At 44.3% G+C, this 23,380-nt stretch overlaps 1 protein-coding gene across 1 annotated transcript in view; it reads right to left on the bottom strand.

Annotated features, from left to right (window-relative positions):
* Smyd3 (SET and MYND domain containing 3) overlaps window positions 1-23,380 on the bottom strand; it is a 553,720-nt gene that overhangs the window by 284,174 nt on the left and 246,166 nt on the right. The window lies entirely within an intron of this gene.

The raw sequence follows: 23,380 nt of genomic DNA, 5'->3' as shown, positions 1-23,380 counted from the left end.
CCTCTGCACTAAATAAACAAAGAATTTAAAGTAAAATAAGATATAAAGAGAAGAAGACTAACAATCAACAGTCCAAGACCTTACCTCAAAAACCCAAAAAAGAAAAGCAAAATAACTCTGCATGACGCGGACGGAAGGAAATAAAGACGGCAACAAAAGTAGAAAGAGAACACGGGACAATGTAGAAAACAATGAAAAGTGGCACAGCACTTTCAGGGATCAAAGGACAAAACAAACATTTCTTGTCATCATGGGGGCTGGCAGGCATGGGAGAGGGGGCCATGGGGGAGGGACACATGGGGAGGGTGCATGGGGGAGGGGTGTATTGGGGAGGAGTGCATGGGGGAGGGTGCATGGGGAGGAGTGTACCAGGGAGGGGCGTGTGGAGGAGGGATGTATGGGGAGGGCATGCATGGAGGAGGGATGTAACGGGGAGGGGTCACGGGGAGGGGTTCATGGGGGAAGAATGTATCAGGAGGGGTGCATGGGGAAGGGGTGCATGGGGAGGGGTGCATGGGGAGGGATGGAGTCTCCTACAGCCACAAAAAGAGAAAACGGAGAAAAGGCAGAAATGAGCAAAGTGACTCCCGTTTCAGGTCATCATAGGGGGCTGGAGGGCATGGGGGAGGGGCGCGTGAGGGGGCACGCAGAGGAGGGCTGGCGTCCCCTGCTGGCTAAAGAGAAAGACCATTTCAAGGAAATTAAAAAGGTGTCTCCTAAACATATTTCTTTTGAAGAACCGGAGGTAGGGATGAACTCAGCTGATACCGAAATCACGCCTGGAAACATTTCTGTTTCAACAATAGCCACAGCTAAGCTAGCAATCGGCACGGCTGTGGGTAGTATTACAATCAGAAGCATGAGGCAACCTAAATTTTCATTTTAAAGCTGTAATTAAGCCATTGCTATCTATAGGCTGAAAGCACTTCAAAAGAAACGCGATCAACTAATTAAAGTCGTGCTATATTTAGACCAGAAGAACCCAGTTCTCACCCAGGCAAGAAGGCCTCGGGGAAATGGCGGGGAAACTTCAGGTAAAATGACACTTTAATCTCTCTCTACAAACCACATCTCCTGCCTCCCTTCGTGAGCACGCCAGCTCGCCTTGTCACTCGCTGTATTACATTAAGAAAAATGTTTTTATTTCCCACCTTTTCTTCTAGAAGTGGCATGTGGCTGACATTTGAGGAAGAACGGCCTTCCCTTGGAAACATTCCTTAAGAAACAGTACTCCAAAAATTACAATCCAGTCTATCCAGCACTGTCAAGATTTAAAACGGAGCTTGTTAAACAAGGCTTCAGCCAACTAGGTCATGTACACAATTTAGAAAGAACCTAGATAATTTAAATTTTTACAGGCAAAATGTTAATGACACACCTACAGTTTTTCATAATATAAATTAGCGCAATTTATATGCCCCTTGCAGGTGTAGTGGCGTACTTCAGAACCTACGACTGTTTGGAGATGATGTGTAAATTATGCATCTATGCACATAGACACTTAGCTTTCAACAGTTCCTCAGATGTGTCTGCCAAACAAAAGACATTTCAGGAACTACTGGTTTATGCTGAAAGGGTCATTGGATTACTTTTTGTTTGTTGCTTGTTGAAACTTGTTGTTTGTTGTTGTTTTTGAGACAGGGTTTCTCTGTGTAATAGCCCTGGCTGTCCTGGAACTCACTGTGTAGACCAGGCTGGCCTCAAACTCACAGAGATCCACATGGCTATGCCTCCGGAGTGCTGGGACTACAGGTGTGCGCCACCACTGCCCAGCACATCACTCAAGCGTGAGTAGAGCACACCCCTCTGACGTTCAGAGATCGAAGCTGCCAGTTATCCTACGGCTTCCTTCCATGCAGCTACACTACTGAATCTCCCCATAATCCTTCTCACCAGCTTGCTTTGATTTCCATTCAAGTACCAATTAATAGACATTTACCTGTGCTCCGTTCGCCTGTATGTGTCTTTGTCTGTGTATATGTGTGTATATGTATGTAAACGTGTCCACTTACATGTGTATGAGGTTGTACACGGATAAGCATGCATGTATATTTAGAGATCACAAGCCAACCTCAATCTTGAGGAACTGAGTTTCCAGGAACTGTTCACCTTGGGTTTTGAACCGTCAGTTTTCATAGGCCTGGAGATTTCCGATTGGGCTAAGAAGCTATCGCTGGCAAGAAGCGCCAGGGACCTGCTGTTTCCAGCTCCACAGCTCTGGAAGTGGAACAGATGACAAGAGGACGAGGTGGCCTCTTCACATAGGTTCTAGGGATTGGACCCAGATCCCCTGCTCACACGGGAGCGCTCTCACTGAAAAAGCTACCTATCCAGCCCACGGAAGCTATTTTCAAAGGATGCTTCCCTATGTAGTACAACAATCTGAAACTTACACTCCCTAGAAAATACGCATAGTTAAACCAGCTAGAAGACAGAGCAGACCTGCTGAGGGTCTGCTGTCTAATCGCTCAGCTAGGCTTGCGGGAAATGTCAAGGAGCTTCGCTGGTGTGGAGCTACATTAATACTGCACTTCAAGAAAATTATTACTGATTAAAATAGGCTCAAAAAATGCAGAAAGTGACTCTTTCTCCTATTGTGATATGTGGAGGAGCTACAACGACTTTGGCATCTACCTGAACGCTTTTCTTTCCAAACTTTAAAAATTATGCCTGTCCCTTGCTCTCTGCGAACGCTCGGACAGCCAGTGTCAACCATGCTTCTGTAGCTAGACTCACACACAGCGCCTGTGAACTCAAGCCAACACAAAATGTTTCTGACTTGTTGATAGGATATGATCTAATTAAATCCTATAAGGTGAACTTTTGGAAGTGGCCCTAATTTACACACGTATGCTCGCAAATGACAGAAGGTCATAAATAAACTGTGATGGGGATACGTGTCAAATTCCTCCACAGAACGATCACATCTAAAAACATCCCTCAAGCTACCCCCAAACAACGAAGTAGCCAAGCAAAGACCATAAATCTGCTTCAAATGCAGAGCTCACAAGGCGTCCACAAAACCATCATCTTAAAGCTTCTTAATTCAAATGGATTTGGTTACTATTGCTAAAAATGACAAACTGCACACCTACGGTGCACACAGACAGAGCTGAAATACGTTCATGTAAAAGTCAAAATGATTTTAAATAAAAGCGATGCATACAAACATAGACAGCAGGAAAGCCCGCCGAGAGCCCTCTAGTTTTCCCTCTAATCTGACCCATTACCATTCTGCTAAGTTTCGTCTAGTTCTTAAAGCCCTGTAGAACTTCATGAGAGCCATGGAATGCTTCCCACACCGTTCTTCGTCCAGTTATACTAACACAAAGAACCGAGCCCTCCTGTGACCATCAGATCGGAGGATCCTGGTGAAGATGCTCTGTCATTGGTGACCCGAGAGCTCCTCAGGCAGATGACTGTCAGGAGCCATGTCCCCCCCAAAATTATTATAGGAATCACCGCCCTGAGGAGTTTTGCAAAGGGCTCTACTTCCCAATTGTATTGAGAATTGTTTTATTGACAAAGCCTATCCCACACCCAAATTAACTGTTAATAGAGAGCTATCTGTTAGCGAAACCCACCTCACATTCCAAACTATCTAGAGAACTAGGTGTGTCAACTCGTAAACTCCTGGCATAGGAACCATCAACCTGACCGATCGTGATCTCTTGGCCTACATAACCGACATGGACCACGTGGCAAGATCCCGTGCCCCAGCCCCCCAAGCTCCTCATCCAGGGGCTATATAAGCTGCAATCATGACTCTAATAAACGGAGGCTTCGACAAATCTGCCTAGCCTCCTTCTTCTCACCAGCCCATGTCGTTCAGGTGGTACCTCTCCATGACCCTGGAATAACTGACCAGCCAGGCGGGTTACAGACCCTAGACAGAGTAACTCGCCAAGGCGGTCTACAGATGATGAGTTACACATGTTCCCGAGCCACCCACTGTCTCAACATTGTGCCTGGGGAGCGACAGTCATATACAGCCATTCCATAGAATGTATGCTCAAACCAAGCTGATAAATGTCTTCATCTGCCTTGGTTAGGAATAACTACCCTGCAATCACAGAAAAAGGAACCCTCTAGATGACCAGTACGCCAGTTATTTGTTTTGCTTTGTTTTAAAGAAAGATTTTTTTTAGCATTTATTTTGTAGTTTATGAAGGAAACATGTCAAGGCATTACATGTGCGTAGGGCAGGGGACAACTTGTACAAGTCCGTTCTCTCCGTCCACCATGAACTCAGGTTGTCAGGCTTGGTGGCGAGTGCCTCTTCCCACTGAGCCACCATCTCGCCTGCTCATGCTCCCGTTTGCAGTGTGCTGGTCACTGACTGTGAATGTACAGACCCATCATGCTCAGAGTGGGAAGATAAAAGCATGGCAGGCACTTAGGACACCCAGTGTGAACCCATCCCAAAGAGCAGATGAGAGGACACCAGCCAGGTGCGGAGGCTCATGCCTATAATTCCAGCAAGACTTTGAGACCAGCCAGGGCTGCACCAGTCTGTCTCAAAGCAGTCATGCAGAAGACCACAAATCCCTTGGAGTTGTGCAGTGTAAATCCTCCCTATCTATACACAGACTTTCCTAAGAGTAGAGAGAATGTAGTAAATATTTTAATCGCTATGAAATAAGTGATTGGAAAAGCAGAAGTAAAAAATTAAGAAACTGAAATATAATGACAATTGTTAATGTTTTTCTACAAAGACAACCTAGGATGCACACATGATATTTGAACTTTTGGGATTAATGAGCTTTTAAACAAATTGGGTCGTAATTTATGTATTATATTAAGCCATATATAAAGTGAACCATTTAATGGGTTTTAACACATACACAACATCATGTATCTACTGTTGCTACATAGTTCCAAACAAAACAGCTGTATTACCCCCAAAAGAAACCTTGGCCTATTGTCAGTCACTTCCCACTTTCCCTGCCTGCCATTAGTCCATGAATTATGGCTAATTAATATGCTTCAGTCTTAATACGAATTTGCCTTTTAAAATGCATCACCCCCAAAGTGAATACACCTACAAGCAGCAAACCTTCGGGAGAAGATAAACGATTATCTGCCAGAGAGATCCTGCCAGAACTCAGGACACATCACAGACAAGTCTCCTTTCTTCGTGCCTGATGTGGCATTTTCAATTTTCAAGGTTCACTGAGGTTTTTACAGTATCACTGGGCTTCCCAGCTGCAAAAGTTGCAGTTGTTTCTCCCCGGTGTAGACACCACAATAACTAAATATAGTGACCAGATCAAAAGAGGGCTTAAGTAGATGGTGTGTGGCTAATCATCCACTCGACAGCCTCAGCTCATAATTGATTTTTCCTTCAAGCCGCAGAGTGAGGCAGTTCTGTCTGGAAAAGCACATGTGTTTCTCAGCAAGTCCCAAGATAGACGTAGTGGATTATGAGTCTAGCTGATTTTTTTCCCACTTTAAGGTGAACAGGAGTATTTGCATTAAATTTTATATCTAAGTTGATAGCTGGGTTTTAGATGGCTCTTTGGTATAGGACGGCACACCCTGAAATAAGGAAACTCTCGAAGTCCTTTCAGAGACGATGGGGGCAGAGCTGTAAAGGAAATCCTACTGAGATCTACATCCTCCCCTCTGCCAAATAAATGCCATACATATTTTCTTCTCTGACTTACTCTGAAAAGCACAGAACCCCTTAAAAGTATTCCGTAAGACAATGAAAACGAGCTTCCTTTCCCCATCCTATGTATATGACCCAAGAGACTTAAATCCACAAACAGCATGCCGTCCTCAACTGCATGACACACTCACACATGTCTACACACCAATTATGAAACATGTTAGTAATGAAACAATTGTCCTCATGATATTTAGCTCCTAGGATGAAACAACAAAGAAAATAATGTCTCTGGGACACTTCAGTTTTTCATATTACCTACACGAATAAAAAGTCTATTTTAAGTTTAAATAAGGTACTTGCGTTCCTTTCAGTCACTCTATAGATCAGTCATGTAAAAAAACTGGTGTGCAAAGTGTTCCAATCCCTTGAGTCTGCTGGTCCCAATCTAATCCCTTCTGTAACTCCACCTCCGCAGTCCTGCAGGGTAGTGACAACAACAGGGACCCAGGAGGCCTGGCCTTCAGGGTCAGTCCCAACAGCCACCTAGCCCACAGCCTGAGCCATTCAGACTGAAGGATTTCATCATCTGCCTTCACAATGCCTGAGAACCCCAGGGGAGCCTCCATAAATAATTCAGAAGCAGCAGAAAGCACATGTTCTAATCAATAAGGAGCGACGGCACACCTCACAGCAGGCTCCAGGGCACTGGCGGGCATTGCATTAATATCTGATCAAGCTTCCCGAGAAAACTTAATTTCTCATAGATGAAAGACCTAAAATTAACCCTATGACCTTATGTTTACAAAAAGGCTTCCCCAGGGGATTTTTTTTAAATCATACTTAATAGGGATAGATAACTAAAAGAAGTATTTCAATACATAGAAAAATCACTCAAGATCAAAGAGTAAAATCTGAATTAGAATTTAGTTTACATAGTTTTGTGCCTCCCAAAATCCCTAACTAGATAATTTGGTTTAAACTTCAATGACCATTTTGAGTGTGTGTAACAGAGGTTTTAAATGACACCTTGACTTCATTCCTTAACTGGCAATTCCCTTTATTCTAGGGAGGACTCTAGAGCGCTCTGCCCACAGAGTCTCACCTTCTTGTAACTCCTTCTGTCCATTCTTAGTGGAATCATTCAAATTACAACTGATTCTGAGATAGGTTTGTTAAATAAAACCAATAAATTATGATTTGGGGATTACTTGTCTTTATATTTAAGTATCTAACTGTTGATCTGTGAAGACACAACACAAAAAGTCAAGAATGGGTAACAGGATTGGAGAATCCGTGAATGTGGGCTTTTATCCTCAGTGGTTATGTTCTTCAAACTGAGAATCAAAGGAATTTGGATGTCTCTGCACAGTCTCAGGAAAGAACCAACTGGGAGTCTTGCTGGGAAGTCAAGGACAGCAGGTACTGGTTTTGAGAGATGTCTGGGATAACCGTCTCTATCAAGACCTGCAAGAGTTCCCTGTTGTCAATGAAAGACTCTCTCTTGCATTTTGTCCTAATATCTCTTTCATCATTTATTGCCTGATCAGAAAACTACATATTATACAACACAATAATACTTACGGACATTATCTCTTTGCTAAAGAGGTCACCCAGAGAACACACACACACACACAAGATTTGCACAATAGTGGCCAAGGAGGTAGGAGGACTAGATCCCTTGCTGAACGTTGAGTCACACAGGAAAGAGAAAAGACACTGAGGCTCTGAAGTCCAGCTCGACCTCTCTGGACATATATCATCTTCTTCGAGGACCTTCCCTAATGTTGGCTAATGGGACTTAAGCTTGTTCTGTGGGGTTAATCCCACAGATGCGGAAAGACCACAACCCAATTCATGGCCAAATTAATGAAAGCAAGCTTTATTTATGTACGTGGGCTGTCTCTCCCTAATGTGGGGTTCAAGAGATTAGCAATGGACATGGGGAAGATAATGGTTTTATAGTCTACTTGTATGGGGTTTCCAAATGGGGAATCTGGCAAGCAAATAATCAGAGTTATAGAAGCGGAATATAAGCATTACAAGCTGCCCATAACAATGTTCTGAAACAAAGGCGCAGTTGCAAGGTGGTCATAACCATTCTTTGAAACAAAGGCATGGTTATCATTTCCTAGAACATTCAATAGAGAACCACTTGTAGTTAAGGTTACAGATAGGGCAGTGTTCAATCTTTGAGAAACAGATTTAATCATAAACAGTAGTGAACCTAGTTTGTCTTTACTATAAGGTGGTTTTTAAGCCCAAAATGGAAGCAGGCTGTTTTATCAGATTAAGAAAGACTGCAACCTTACAGAAAAGACGATGTGTTTTCTAGCAAACAAGATACACTCAACACAAGATGGTAATAGTATTAGTGTTGGATGGACCACCATCAGTCATCCCAACAGAGACCTGAGAAGGGAGAGCAGCCGGGTGTTGTGTTCTGTTCCAGTGAGTGACCATCTCCATGGTGATGGTGGTGGTGATGATGATGGTGGTGGTGGTGATGATGATGTTAACTAAAGCTTACACCATGAAGCACCAAGGCATTGCACTCAGTCCATTTGGAGGGCTACTTTGTAAATGTGCATCCCCAAGGCTGGCTTAACAGGGTGGAAAATATCTTCTCTGGCAATTTAGGACAATCATTAAGGTCAACAGTTACCATGTTATACCATTTGTGACAAACACAGAGATGTGAGGAGCTACGCAGTGGGACAGCTTCAGGTGGCCCTGTGTATTCAATTCCTATGTTTTTCCTAAAGCTAGTGATCCTCAGGAAAATGAAATCTCAGACAGGTTGATAGGATACCAAATACCCAGGATCACGCAAACCTAATATATCTTGAATCTCAACATATTCACCTTGGAATTTAATGTTCTCCTCTAGCTCTCCACACTATAAGTACTCAGTACTAGTAACTCTGCCAAAGACTTATCAGAATTAGAATTTTATAAAGTTTATATGACCCAGGAAGTTGACAGGCTACTGCTACCAATGTGAATGAAAGGAAAGAACCAACTCCTAAAAGTTATCTTGTGACTTCCACATGAGCACAATGACAAGGGTGCACCATGCTCATACATATATCATAGCCACACACACACTCACAGAATAACAATGAAATCAGCACTGTTAAATGCACATTTTGCTAGAGAGTAGCAAACCCTTCACACGGTCACAAACCTCCTGAAAGTACCCAGAATTTTAAAATAAGTGACTAGAATGGCAATGCAAATACACAGTATTTTAAATCACTAAATTAAAATGAAATTACTCAAAATTTACACTTAGCATATATTGTGGACTTTTTATTAGAATACAATGCTAGCTCCTAGTTAAATCCTGCATTTTGAGTTGTATGCACAATGAGGCACAGTTTAGCTGGAATCAACAGTCCTATTTTGGTACAAAAGTAGGCTTTCTAAAAAAAAAAGATAGAGAATATATGTTTGGGTATGCTCTTGAACATTTTGAAAGTATCCCCCACTTTTTAGTTTTCGTTTAAGAAATCACATTTAAGTAAAATACCAATGCTCAGGGGATGCAGCTGTGAACCAGCAAGCAGGGCTGGATCCAAACCTAAGTACACCATACTCCTGCTCCTTGACGGCCAAGAAGACCAAATCTTTCACTGACTCTGCGACAGAGAGTCAGCAAAGGAAAACAATTTCCCTGGCGATTCTTCCAGGCAATTCTCTATTTTCTGGACATTCACAAACACAAATGGCTAGAAAGGAAGATAAACGGTGAAAACAAAGGAGCTTTGTGGTCTTGGTGCCGACCTCTGGTGGCTTCCGGATGGAGGATAGACAGTTCTATGGAAATGTGTAGACTAGGGACTATGCTCAAGTCACAGATCACTGCATGAGTTGTGACTTCCCAGAGTTTTAACATAGAAGCCTTCCACAGTAAGATTTCACATGTGCCTTGCAGTCACTGGCATACCATGGCATTCCCAAGTCATTTCTTCGCATATTATGAAAGTGAAGAAATCACAGCAGCCCTACATGACTCATCATAGCGGTCCAACTAGTTCAAAGTCTCAAGATTTTAAATATGTTTGGGGTACCCCAAGGTCTTCCCAGCCACTGTGCTTCTGGGTCTCCCATCTGGCCAATCAACATTATTTATCTACATGTGAGAAAAACATCCCGCTACATAACCCACAAAGGGGCGCTGGCTTACAGAACTGGAAGATTGATTTAATCCCATTAAGGTAACTTTTCTAGAGCATTGCACTCTTCCTCACAGACATCAGCACGGTTAACAAAATGCTTCCAGAAGCCCCCTCCATTCTCTGACTGTCCGCATATCTACTTACTGTCCCCCAGCAAGGCTCTGCTCATTCCAACCACAGCATCCCTGTGGACATGGTCCCTGGATACAGATTTGAGATGCTGTGGTACCCTTAGCGCTCTTCAATGAAGGTCTGTGGTGGAAAATCCCACTTGTCTTCCCAGCAAAATGCTGAGGTGGAAGCAGCCTTCAGGAGCTAATGCAGCCAGCTGCCTTCTCAATTCAATCTCTTCTCAGGGCAGTGTTCTTGTCTCAGCAAGAACATGGTTTGGAGGTCTGGAGCTCATTCTTGGGTCTGCGGTAGTGTTGTGATGATTGACCCATTATTATTAAACTATGCTTCTTAATGAAACTGCATTTTACTGTAGCATCTAAAGCACTCCAGCAGAAATTGATTAATTATACCCTAGAAGGAAGTAATAAGACTTCCGATTTCAGATCCATAATAGGAAGCTGATGTTTTATTTGTCTAATTATGTAAGGATGGATAAAGCCATACACCCTCCCTGTCAACAAATTCCAAGAATCTGCTTTCATCCTTTTTTCCCTCTCTCTTCAGTCAAGGTTCTTGTTAATGACGGGAGCATATCATAATTTAATTAGCTGACACTGACTGGCAATCTACCCATTTCTTTTTAATTGGAATCATTTCATAGAACTATCCATAAAGGCCCACTTTGCATAACTAACAACCCTCATAAACAAGACCTCTGGAAAACTGCTGACTCTCAAAGAAACATACGCAGCATTTACACATGGTCACAGTTGCAGCTGCCGGAAAACGAAGGGATATGGAATCTCTCCTTAAATGTTACAGATATGGCTTATACCGGAAGCTTGAGCCCCCAATCAGGGACTGTGCACAACTACTGCCGTGGACTGCATCCACAACATAGGAGCACCACTCAGTGATGCAGGCTGGAGGGGAAGGAGCTGCTTCTTAAACACACGATGAAGAACCCTGGTGCAGCAGCAGCGTAGATCTACAGCCCCTCGACCACTTGAGCCCGGGAGTTGAGCCCAGGCTCTGAATCAGAGTGAGACCCTGGCTTAATAGGCAGACATGATAAGAAATGTAGTAATAATCATATGCATGTAAATGTAAGTTATATGGCTTTAGGATCAAGTGTGTACTTCATCTACCTGAAAAGAGTTGAGACTCTAGGAAACAATTGTGAGAGGACCAGTGGAATTGAGGGAAGGGGGGGGGATTGTGCATGTGTCTACTGTATGGACAATAACTCCTGAAAAATGGGTACACATTGAGTTTCTTTTAGGAACAATATCCATGAAACTGAATACTGGGGGAAAAACTTTAAGCAAACGCCTCGTTATTGAATGCCATGTGCTCTGCATGTGTTCTTAAATATAAATAGCACTATGGTATGATAATAGTTCAAGATATGAAAATATTTTCAGACTTTTCATCCATACACCATGTTTTAGGAACTGAACGTGTGGATGTAGAGGAGCTCTGGGTGTCTGCCTCTCTTTCTCCCAAGGCTCCCTGGGGTACAGAAGCTACAGTAGCAAGCATCCTGGACCAGTCAGCATCCTGGGCTCTCTGGTCCAGTGCTGCTGTGTTCATCGAGGGAAGGATGTGGGCTGGGAACTCACCTCTTTTAGTCTCAACTCTGTTGCCGGGGCTACCGTGTGAAATGGCTGGGTTCCTGAGCTTCTGGGGCTCCAGGCTCTTATTTGTGAAATGAAAGCAGTGATACCAACACCTAATTTGAAAGGCTGTCCATCATGGACACCAAGCAGTAGAGGCTCAGTGCACAGCAGCTGGAATTCTCACAACTCGCTCACACTGAATCCAGTTAATACACTCCCTGAGCACTTGACAACAGGCAAATCGTTCTGTGCCAGTGTCTGGAGAGTCAGAAGCACTGCTGGAGCCTGAGCGGCACTGGAGTTTATTAGCTTACACTAAAACCAAAATTTTCAGAGTTATTGTGGTGGTCTGAATAAGAATGGCCCCCATAGGCTCATGTATTCGAATGCCTAGTCACCAGGGAGAGGAGCTCTTTGAAAGGATTAGAAGGATTAGGAAGCCTGGCCTTGTTGGAGGAAGTATGTCACTGGGGGTGGGCTTTGAGGTTTCAAAAACACATGCTAGGCCCAGGCTCATACTCTTGGATGTATATTTCTCTCTCTCTCTCTCTCTCTCTCTCTCTCTCTCTCTCTCTCTCTCTCCAGGCTCATACTCTTGGATGTATTCTCTCTCTCTCTCTCTCTTTCTGTGTGTGAGTGTGTGCGCGCGCGTGTATCAGGATGGTGCTTTTCCAGTACCGTGCCTGCCATACCTGCCACCATGCTCCCTGCCATGATGATAACGGGCCAAGCTTCTGACACTGTAAGAAAGCCACAGTTAAATGTTTTCTTTTCTAAGAGTTACTGTGGTCATGGTGTCTCTTCACAGCAAAAGGACAGTGACTGAGACACATCCAGGAGCTCAAACAGTCTAGTATAAAAGAGTTCAGGTCCAAAAGAAAGAATATATGTGTAGTCTGATCTCAAATCTCAAGAAAGTAAATAACTGTAAGGTCAAGGGCAAGACAAAGAGGTCCCTCACTTTCTGACCTACCTCCTTCCCTCCCACAAGGTGGTGGGGTTTTTTTTTTTTGTTTGTTTGTTTGTTTTGGTTGGACTAGGTTGGCCTCAAACTTACAGAGATCCACCTGCCTCTGCCTCCTGAGTGCTGGAGTTAAAGGTGTGCACTGCCACGGCCTGGCTACGAGTTGAGTGATTTAACAAAGAACAAACCGTCCCTTTAGCGGGAGAGAGGGGTCATGATCACTGGTGGCTCTCAGGATGGACTCCAGGGACATGGAGCATAGCAAGACATAAATGATATGAAGACCATCCTCACATAGAGGCCTGCGGTTCTGATGGGTTTTGAGGAGAGCAGAGCAAACATGAAGAAAGGCAGTGGGGATGTGGAAGGCCATTTGGGGCAGGAGAGGAATGGGAAGGAGACAGACTGCCAGAGGAAGGCAAGCAATGGACCCACACAACCAAAGGACAGACACACAAGCTTGCATCTTGTAATGAGCACAGAACAATCTGAGAGAGCGAGGAATACTGGAGGGGTGTGTATTGGGACCACTTCAAGTTGCTCCTCATCACCAAAGGCTGATGGTGGTGTCCATGGAATCACTGTCAGACTATTGAGGGGCTGCACAGAGTTCTGTGTGGCTTTGGGGGACAGAAGCAGACTGTTTTCTTGTTAATCTGCACTAGGCCTGATGGCGCCAGGTAGAGAGGATAATCTGTTCATGAGTTACATCTCCTTACATATTGCACACACCCAGTGCTCAGGATGTCACATTCTTCTGTCACCTGAACCCATGTGTTCCCCAGTCAGGCTGCCGCTGGAGCTGCCTGGCACGCCTCTCATTGTAAACAAACGCCTCTCATTGTAAGCAAACCCCTTAGGAAAGGGACAGGTTGCTCTCTTCATTTCCCAGGCTGAAGAAAGGCCCGCCTTCAAGAGCAGTCATTTATTTGCCTCAGAGGGTTCCTGTCATGAGCTCCAGGTATAGCCAGGGGACCAGCTCTCAGTAAAAGGAATGGGAGAGAAGCTGGGCACGGCCCCATGAAGAATATGCCATCGTTATATACTGAAAGTTATCTGCATCAGGATGTGTCATGCGCTCATAATTCTATTTACGAAGAAAGATTACCGAGCAAAGATGGAAGAAAGAAAACTGAGGGAATCTCACAGGCACAGAGGCCTGCTGTTTAAATCAGCTATTGGTGGTGTTCTGAAAAAATGTGATTTAAAGACTTCCAAAATGAAAAACACAATCCCCATTCCAGCTACAGCTCCCAGCAACGTCCTTGGCCGAGCCCTTTCTTCACAGTGAGGAGAGATCTGTCTGTTATGATGGTGCCATTAGGACCAGGACAGGACAGGACAGGACAGGGGGTGTCTAGTGTTCAAGACAGTAGCAGAGAGACACCAGACCTTAGGGTGGTAGCTGGGAACACAGCTGAATCCCAACATAACACTAAGGAACTGGGTTTGACGATGCTGCTGCCTTAATAGGAAACAATTGAGGAAGTGAAAGAGCTTTCAAGACAGGGAAGACAGGACACAGGCTACAGACAGGGCCCTTGAGATGGAAAGACGCAAGGCCAGCAGTTGTGAGCCATGGGCACACTGTGACTTTGAAAATAGTACCTGCCACATTTCAATTAAGTGGTTTTTAAGTGGGCAGTAAAAGGAACCTTGGAATCAAACTAAACCCTTCATTTCCTACAGAAAAATACAAACATGCACACACACACAGAGAGACACACACAGACACACACACACACACTTGCAGGTTTGTGGTTCAGCTTTCCAGAGCTGGATGTACCCAGGAGTCGGTCCCTTCCCCACCTACACCTACTCCCATTCTCCCCCCGCCCAGGCAGCGCCATGTCTCGTACTCAGTTTTGCTTTTGTTTGGTTTTCCCTCAGAGGATGGTGTCACAGCCACACGCTGCTTTTTTGTTTTCCTCTCAGAGTGTTAGCTACTTTCACTAACAAAGGGATTAAGTCTGCTCTATGGAAGAATTACATTAAAAATAATGAGGCAGAAAAAGAAAATCTTTTATTATTTTAATGAATTCAAAAGCTGGAAGCATTATTGAGATGAGCAATATGCCCATTGTCCTAATCCGATGTAATCACACTTTTAAAAACTAGCGCTCAGGGTTTCTTCTGCTACATCGGACAAAAATCCAAAGTATGCTGGGTGTGGAGATCATCGGGAGGAACTGTAAATCCTAGGAGTCTCCAGATGGGAACTGGTATTCTAACTGGAAGCTAGAGAAAGCCCTGTTAAACCACCATTTCCCCCGCCCTTCCCTCTGAATCAGAAGAGTGGCCCCATCATTTGCTCTGGGTCTACCACGGGGCCGTCACCTACGGTTTTGCCTCTGCAGTGACAGGGAAACCCCACTCCTGGCTCGCTGCACTGAGATCCTGTGAAGAATGGTAATGTGTGGCAGAAACACACATGTACGTCTGAGCTTAGAATCTTCTGTAAAACACGAGTGCCACCTTCCCTCAGACGCCGCACTTCCTGACCATCAGTTCCTCGCCATTCTGCCCCCATCTTCACACAGCACGCTTGGACTTCAGGTTAGTTCTCAAGTAACAAGGACAAAAGATGGCACAGATAAAGCCGTGTTAATGGCATTTTGAGATTTGCTTCCTTTCGTTTTGTTTTTTAACTATCGCTCACTCACAACATATTAACGAAAAACAGCAGCAAATCCCCAGAAGTCACCAATCTTGGGTTCGGTTTTCATTCAGTGGAGCACAGCAAGATATAATTAAGCTTGGGAGAAGCGTCCAAGGCACCTCTGCCTACAGGTGTGTGATTAAAGCCACACATTATAAATCACTCCGAAATCTTTTTGGTATTATGAAATGATTATACCATGATCAACATGTGCACACACACAGATACACACACAGAGAGAGACCTCGGTGAAAATCCATTCTCAAATACAGAATATCAATCTGACAAAATATTTTATACCAAGTAACGGAGTGCCACGTACATTTCAAAATGAATGTAATCATATGAGCAAGGGAATCGTTAATCAAGCCTTTCGTTATTAGGGCCCGATAAGGCTCCTTCTCATTCCCTGACTTCTTGACTCAGTCTACACACTGTCAGTGGGCTGAGGTTGTTGTTCTGAGTTACCACTAGAAAAAGAACAGCCTTCTCCTTCTTGTCACTAGAGCCCGTAAGCGGAATGACGTACATTTCTACCTGGGAGTTAAATGACATAACTATATTGTTAACTAGACAAGCTAGCATAGCCCACTGATAAGGCTTAGGGATAACCCGTGGAGTGGTGTCTTCTTAACACCTTAAGTCACTACCAGAACCAAGTTTAGCATTCCCTCAATGACTAAGGAGTGAGTCCTTGTCCGCAATGGCAGCCAAGTCTTTTTAGAACTGAAGTGACTCTTCAAAATTTGGCCAGTCCCATTCACTATTGATACACCATCACAAGCCGCTTAAGCTGCTGTTCAGTTGTCCCAGGTGGCCCTTTCATGTGCACAGCTGCTGCCAGAAGTAGTCAGCCAGCCAGTGAGGGTCACTGGGGACACCAAAGGCCAACATGTTTTAATAAATTTGTCACAGTTCACTGCACCAGACCACGTGGAGTGTATGCTTGGTATCGTCTCTACCTCCCAAATTTCCCATTATTGATAGGACATAGTGTGACACCATTGAGCAGCAAATCCGTGCCAACGATCTCTAGAGAGCACTCAGGCAACGGAACATATGACACTTTAACCCCCTTTGCTTATGCGCCCATACATGAACGACTCTCTCTTCTCCATTCCTAAGACCATGCTACATGGCAAGTTCACAAAAGGACAAAGAAAAATATGTTGGTCTGGCTCTCCATCATCACAGCCAAGCATGACAAGGTCTCCAGCATGTGCCACAGATGAATCACCAGAATTAAGCAGAGCCCTGGTGGCCCTAGGGCCTCCACTATACACCAGACCGATTCTGCTCCTGCTAACATTAGAACTTTACAACTCTTAATAAGGGAACGGCTTCTTTGGCAGGTGTATTATAAAGGAATCAAACTTCTAAGAGGTAGGACTCCCTGCATCTCCAGCGAGCAACTGGCTTACTTGCATAGTAATTAAGGCTCGACTCTTCAAAGTTTTACCTGTGTCTGTATGTTTGATTAAAGAAAAATACATAATCCCAAATGTATCGAGCTCCAGGATAACAAAACATGACCTTCATGATAAGGAATCGGTCAAACCAAGTAGCTTGGCCATCAAATTTACAGCTGAGAAGAATAATGATTCCCTTGCTGGTAACTTTCACCACGTACTATATACTAAATGTTAACAACCAGGAACTTTACTGGCAGGAAGGAAGATGCTCTTAGGGATACAGGCAGCCTCCCTGTGACTCTCAGACCACCGAAACAATGGTCCCCAAGATACTGGTATTTCCTGGGAATCTAATGCTGGGAGGAGAATACAGGAGCCTGGTGCAAGTCAAAGGAGGAAATTGTCACCCGAGAAGGCAGTTTAAACAGTTGTAACAACTTGTCAGACCACCTTGAAGGACAGATCAGAGTGAAGACAATGAGGGATCAATAACAGGCCAGACCACCCCTTGACAGGTCTTTATGGCTATTCATAATTCCTACTTTCTACCCAAGCCTCACATCAGAACCTCAGAGATGGACCTCAGGGTTCACTAGGTCTCCTTGTTTGTCCTTCTTCACAGTGTGACCACATGGACCAAATCTCTTTTCTGTTTTCCACTAGGACCTACTTGTATGTTTAAGTGGCCTCAGTGCCCAGGTGCTGACCCTAAGAGCGCTGGTGACAGTTAAGTTCCTGACCTAAAGATGACCTTAGAATCATCACCAAAACCACAACAGGAATCTTGTTTATCTCAAACCAGGTAGGGATCCTCTCAAGAAGTTTTGAAGGTAATAGTGAAAATGAGACTGTTGGTTTGAACACCACATGTCCAATTTGGTCACTGTGTGGCTGCTATGTATGTTCAGGTCACACGCAGCACAAGTGAGTGCTTTCCCAGGCAAAGCCCCAAGTCCAAGAAGTCTCCGAAATGGACAACAAAAAAGTAAAAGAGAATAAAACAGCATGGCGAAGAATTTTTGTGTTGTTCATGAGAGCAGAGACAAGCAAATCCATCACCGCGTGGGATCTTCCAAGAGTTTCGATTCTAAAGGAAAAACTTTTAGCCTGTTATCTCGGTCTATAATACTCAGTAGCAATACATCTATCCTATTTGGAAGAATATTACGGAAATTATACCATGGCCCAAAGGTTAACTTGAAAAGGCCTAACTTGGCTTCTTCAAGCCCATAAGATTGAGGGCTAGAGACAGATAATTTGTGGTAAACAACACTGGGTGTTTTCCCAAAGGACCTGGATTCCAATCCCGGAACCCACACAGCAACTAACTGTCTATAACTCCAGATGCACGGGCTCCAACACCCTCCTCTGGCCTCTACGGTCACTATGCACAGTTGGTGTAATGACACATACAAAGGCAAAACACCCATATACACAAAATAAAAACAAAAGTCATTTGTAAGAAACATCAAGTTCCTTTGCGAGGAGTGTGTAGAGATGCAAATACAAACATAGGCACCAGAAGCTTAGGGCCTAGTGGACAGAGCCAATATGCTACTTAGGGCAGCAGGAGTGTTCTACAATATACAACAGTGATTTGGAGTTCAAAGAAAGGGAGACTAGACTCAATCTGAGAAAGGAAGCTACAGAATGGGTAGCCCAAAGAATTCAAGTTCTCCTAAAATTCAAGACCAAGTAAGAATCTGCTCACCAAAGAGGTGGTACAAGGTTGTACATCCCAAATTCTAAACCAAACTCTGAAGCACTCCTACATCATTTTAATTTTGATTTTTTGAGATAGGGTCTCACACATCCCCAGCCAGCTTATTATGTTGCTGAATATAACCTTAAACTTCTGAACTTCCTGCCTCTACCTCCCAGGTGGTGGCAGTACAGGTGTGTGCCATCACACCTGGCTTAATGCAGTGCTGGGAATGGAACCCTGAGTCTTGTGCATTCTGGGGGAGCACTCTACCTACTGAGATTCCGTCTCAGGCCCTGCTGCTCTGTTTTGTAATTTGAAGGTTAGAGATACTCAAGAATTCAAACCTATGCACGGCTTCTAAACTCTTGAGCTATTTCTGGCTCCAAGTCTATGAGATAAAAGGTTTGGAACAACAAACTATATTTAGTGTCTGGCTAGATGATGGGGAAACACAACACAAAGGAAAGACTTGGGTGTTGGATTCAGGTAGCTGAGTGACCACGGCAATAGGGGCAATGTTCAAAACCTCTGTGTGCGTGCGTGTGTGTGTGTGTGTGTGTGTGTGTGTGTGTGTGTGTGTGCTGTCATCCCAGCATTTTGGATGCTGATGCAGGAGAATGTTTGTGAGTTTAAGTCCAGTCTGGGCTATAGAGTAAAACCTTGTCTCAGTACAACAATCACACACACACACACACACACACACACGAGTGCACGTTCAGAATAACAGCTGCTTCCCACTCAAGGCTTATATCAGCAGACCAGACCTGGGATAAAGGGAAAGAGCTGCCTTGGGCCCCGATGCATATTCTCTGTCCTCCTATAGTGCCCCCTCTTCCTATTCCTGTGCTATGGCTGCATTTTCTGCCTGTTTCCAGCTTATGCTGCGGCCTTGCCTGCAGGTGGTTCTGAGTATACACAGTTTACAGACATGAAAACCAGAACATGAAGGTAATTAACTTGCTTGAGGGAAGATGAGGGGCAAACCACCTTCTTGTCCCAGAGCCTATGTCCTTCATCACAGCACTCCACAGCCTGGTTAAAAAGCTGTAGCAGGGGGTTGGGAGACAGCGCACCAGCAAACGGCCTGTATACAAACATCAGTTCCGATCCCAGGATATACAGAAAAGGCTAGGTGCGCCAGTATATCTGTAACCCCATGATGGGGACAGGGGAGGGCAGAGGCCATAGGATCTCTGTAGCTCACTGGCCAGGCAGCTAGCCAAACTCATGAGCTCTAGGTTAAGGGAGAGACTCTATCTCAAAATATAGGGTGGAGAGCGACTGAGTGACATCAACATCTGGCCTCCAAAGGTGCATATGCCTATACAAACACATTTGTGTGTGTGTGTGTGAGAGAGAGAGACAGACAGAGACAGAGAGAGAGAGAGACAGAGACAGAGACAGAGAGACAGAGACAGAGAGAGACAGAGACAGAGAGACAGAGACAGAGAGACAGACAGAGAGAGAGACAGAGAGAGAGAGAGAGAGAGAGAGAGAGAGAGAGAGAGAGAGAGAGAGACTGACACTACAGCAATTAGTTTTTCTTATGAAGTCAGGCTTTGAAAGCCAGGCTTTCAAGCAGTCAGCCATCGTGTGTAGATCAAGGAAACACACTAATACACATCTCTTCTCAACTTGTTCCTTTTAATCATGTTCTTTGTCAGAAGCAAAAGGCCTTTTTAATACTAGGAGCTGCTATATCCATGACAGGGTCACCAGCCCTAAGGGAAGGACATCCCTCCACTCCCTTGCCACAGCAGGCGCTTTGTTGTCTTCCATGGGCCCTCTTGGGCTGTTTTTGCATTGGGCCTTTTTGTTTTGTTTTTGGTATTCTGCAGTTCTGGTCAGAAAAACAAGAGAGTTGCAGAATTCTGTCAATCCCTAGCAGAGATGAAAGTCTGCAAACCAGGCAATATATTGTGGGACTTTGAGTTTCTCAAGAATCACAATACCACAATCCAGGTTCCTGTGTTTACAGATCTGGACCCACAGTTCGGATGAAAGATGAGCTTCATAAAGAGATTATCTTGTGAGCCAAATCCCAACAGGTTGAAGATTTGGGTGAAGCTGAGGGGCCTAAATGATTGCAGAGACTGCGTTACTCCCTCCTGGCTGTGCACGCACACAGAAGGGGCAGTTGCAGGTGCAAGCCATGAGGGACATGGGCCTCTAAATAAGTAAAGAGCCAGAAGCATTGGCCACAGAAGCCCAGGTTTCAGAATAAATTATTAAAGCCAGAGACAGTCTGCTGTGAGAGGAATGGCTGACTTCTAAACGAAGATCCTTTTCCCAAATGCTGCTTCTACGAGGTAAAAAAAAAAAAAAAAAAAAAAAAAAAAGTCAATGTGTTATTCTCCCGATGCTTTCTCCATCGCTGGTGAAAATGATGCATCCCTGTTGGCTTGTGACTGATGCAGCTGACGCCGAAACTTCATCTGGGAAACGCCATCCTTTGAAATGGCCAGGAAGGAAAGAAAACCATCTCGACATGTAAAATTATACATTTTGACAGAAAGCCATCATGATGTGTGACAGGGAATTCCTAGTGAGACTACATGGAGCTGTATTTGAAAGTTTACCACACAGTTCAGGCTTCACTTGAACAGCACCTTAAGATAAATAAACAGGTGTGATTACTCGTGCCTACAATCCCAGTACTCACCAGAAGGAGGCCAGAAAGTCAGGAGTTGAAGGTCATCCTCTGCTACCTAGAGAGGTCAAAGGTCAAGGTCGGCCTGAACTACAGGAGGCCCAGTCTCAAAAATTAGATAGATGATAGATAGATAGATAGATAGATAGATAGATAGATAGATAGATAGATAGATAGATAGACACATTGATTAACAAAGGAGGTTGGGTTTATTTTAGAACAAGCCAGTAAAGCAGGAATGAGGTGCAGGATTTTAGGTTTTATTTTTGCAGTGGAAGGGCCTGAACTTATGGTCTTGGACATGGCCTATCATAGAACTCTATCTCAGCCCTTACACTTGCTTTTCTCTCTCTTTTTTTCTAATACAAACTATTTACTGAAACTGTGAAAATGAAGGTATACAGAATTCATAGCGCACTGACTTTATTTAAAAAGAAATACAAGCACAGAGCATGCACTGGTGCCTCAGCCACCACCATGAGTTCCACAGATTTTGCTTTCTCTAGTAAAACCCAAAATTATAAAACTCTACCTTTAAAATATTGTAATTGGTTTTTATTGAGTTAAAAAATATTTATTGAGCGCCTGCTTTGTGTTGGCTATAACTCCCCATCCAGGACGGTGTGAACAAAGTACATAGGGTCTGATTCTAAGGGAACTTGTTCCTCTGGGGCAACACACCCTGTGCCAAAAAGTCAATAACATGAGATCATTTCAGATACGCTAACAAGGTCGTGATGATACAGCAGAGGCCGTGGGGCATGGAAGACAGAGCTACCTAAAAAGGGGCCGCCAATAGCAGCACTTTCTAAGAAGATTGCTCAAATAATTACTGATTGAATGATGAGAAGGAGCTAATCAGTAAAAATTAAATTTAAAAAAAGCTAAAAATTTTTGGGAAAACCATGTGTAAACAGAATTAAATTCCACTGCTCACAACAGGACACTGTATGAAGTGCTCCCATTCCCCAAAAGATAGGGACCTGTATACCACAGAGGTCCTGCAGCATCAGGAGGGACCCAAAGGCATCCATAGTTTCTCTTTGCCACCAGTAGGTGTGGGTTCCATCCTTCTGTTGTGCCTTCAGCTTCCTACGGGTGTCTGGGCATTCTGGAAACCAGACAGAAGGGAAAGGGATCCAGCCAACCCTGTAAGCCCTCAGATCAGGAAACAGCAGCTGTCCCAGAAGCAGGGGACATAGGTTTTCAAAGGACATCCACTTTGAACACTGTCCCCAGCTACAGTGAAGCAATATCTGAAACAATCAATTTATTAGATGAAAATGTTTGAAGTTTTGGTTCGTAATAGATCAGTCCTATTGGTCTGAGGCAGGGAGAAAAGGTCATGGCAGGAGTACAAGGTGAGATAAGCATGCTAGAAACTGCGACCTATCAATCACTCAAGGAAACGCCCCTAGTAATCCAGAGACCTCCACTAGGACCTATAGGTCCACTAGCTCCCAATAGTGCCACAAGCTGGGGGTCAAGACTGTAACTTGTGGGCCTAGGGAGAACATTTAGGATCCAAACTACAGCAGAAAATTTTCTGATTAGAATTGACTTAGGTCTATTTTAAACAAACAAACAAAAACAAACATCTACGTGGCTGAGTAGGAAGAAAGCATGGATTGATACTAGATGGACAGTGTCTATGGAAGTGTCCCGGCAAGGGGGTTGATATGTGCAAAGTCTATGGTGTGAAAAAGGCTCATGCAGGTGTAATAGTCTGACAGACGGCCCCCAAAGGGAGTGGCACTATCAGAAGGAGGGGTCTTGCTGGAGCAGGTGTGGCCCTGCTGGGAGAAGTGAGGCACTGTGGAGGTGGACTCTGAGATCTCACAGATGCTCAACTCACAACCAGTATCTCAAAACCACTTCCTATTGCCTGGGAGTCAAGATGTACGAATCTCAGCTCCTTCTCTAGCACCAGGTCTGCCTCATGCTGCCTTGCTTCCCATCGTGATGACAATGGACTCAGCCTCGGAACTGTAGGCCAGCCATCCCAATGAAATGTTTTCCTTTAGAAGAGCTGTCGTGGTCATGGTGTCTCTTCACATCAGAAGAAGCCCTAACTAAGGTAGCTGGAGTGTGCAAAACATCGGAAGTGTATAGTTATTGCCTGAAGGGAAACGAAAAACTGCCACAGGGGTGCGGGGCTCTTCAGGGCCTCCATGTGGTAAATAAAAGAAACGTTTGTTAGAGATTTGTTACAGATTGCCTCATTTGAGTCTCCTCACACCCCTGTCTGGTTATTGCTCTTATTTCACAAATAAGAAACAAGTTCCGGGTTAAGTGACTCACTTACACTCACAAAATTAGGAATGACAGGAGACAGATACAGAGACTTGGTTCCTGAGTTCAAGCTTGCAGCTTCCATCCTCGGCCCTGCTCACACGCCAGCCAGCTGGATGGCTCTGCCTGCCTCCTTTTGGGTGCTGTCTACTGTCCTCCTCATTCTCCACTTCTTC

The sequence above is a fragment of the Chionomys nivalis genome, chromosome 5 (assembly GCF_950005125.1).
Source record: "Chionomys nivalis chromosome 5, mChiNiv1.1, whole genome shotgun sequence".
In the NCBI taxonomy this organism is placed as follows: Eukaryota; Metazoa; Chordata; class Mammalia; order Rodentia; family Cricetidae; genus Chionomys; species Chionomys nivalis.
Note: the sequence above shows the minus strand (reverse complement) of the source record. Positions and strands in the feature narration are given on the sequence as shown.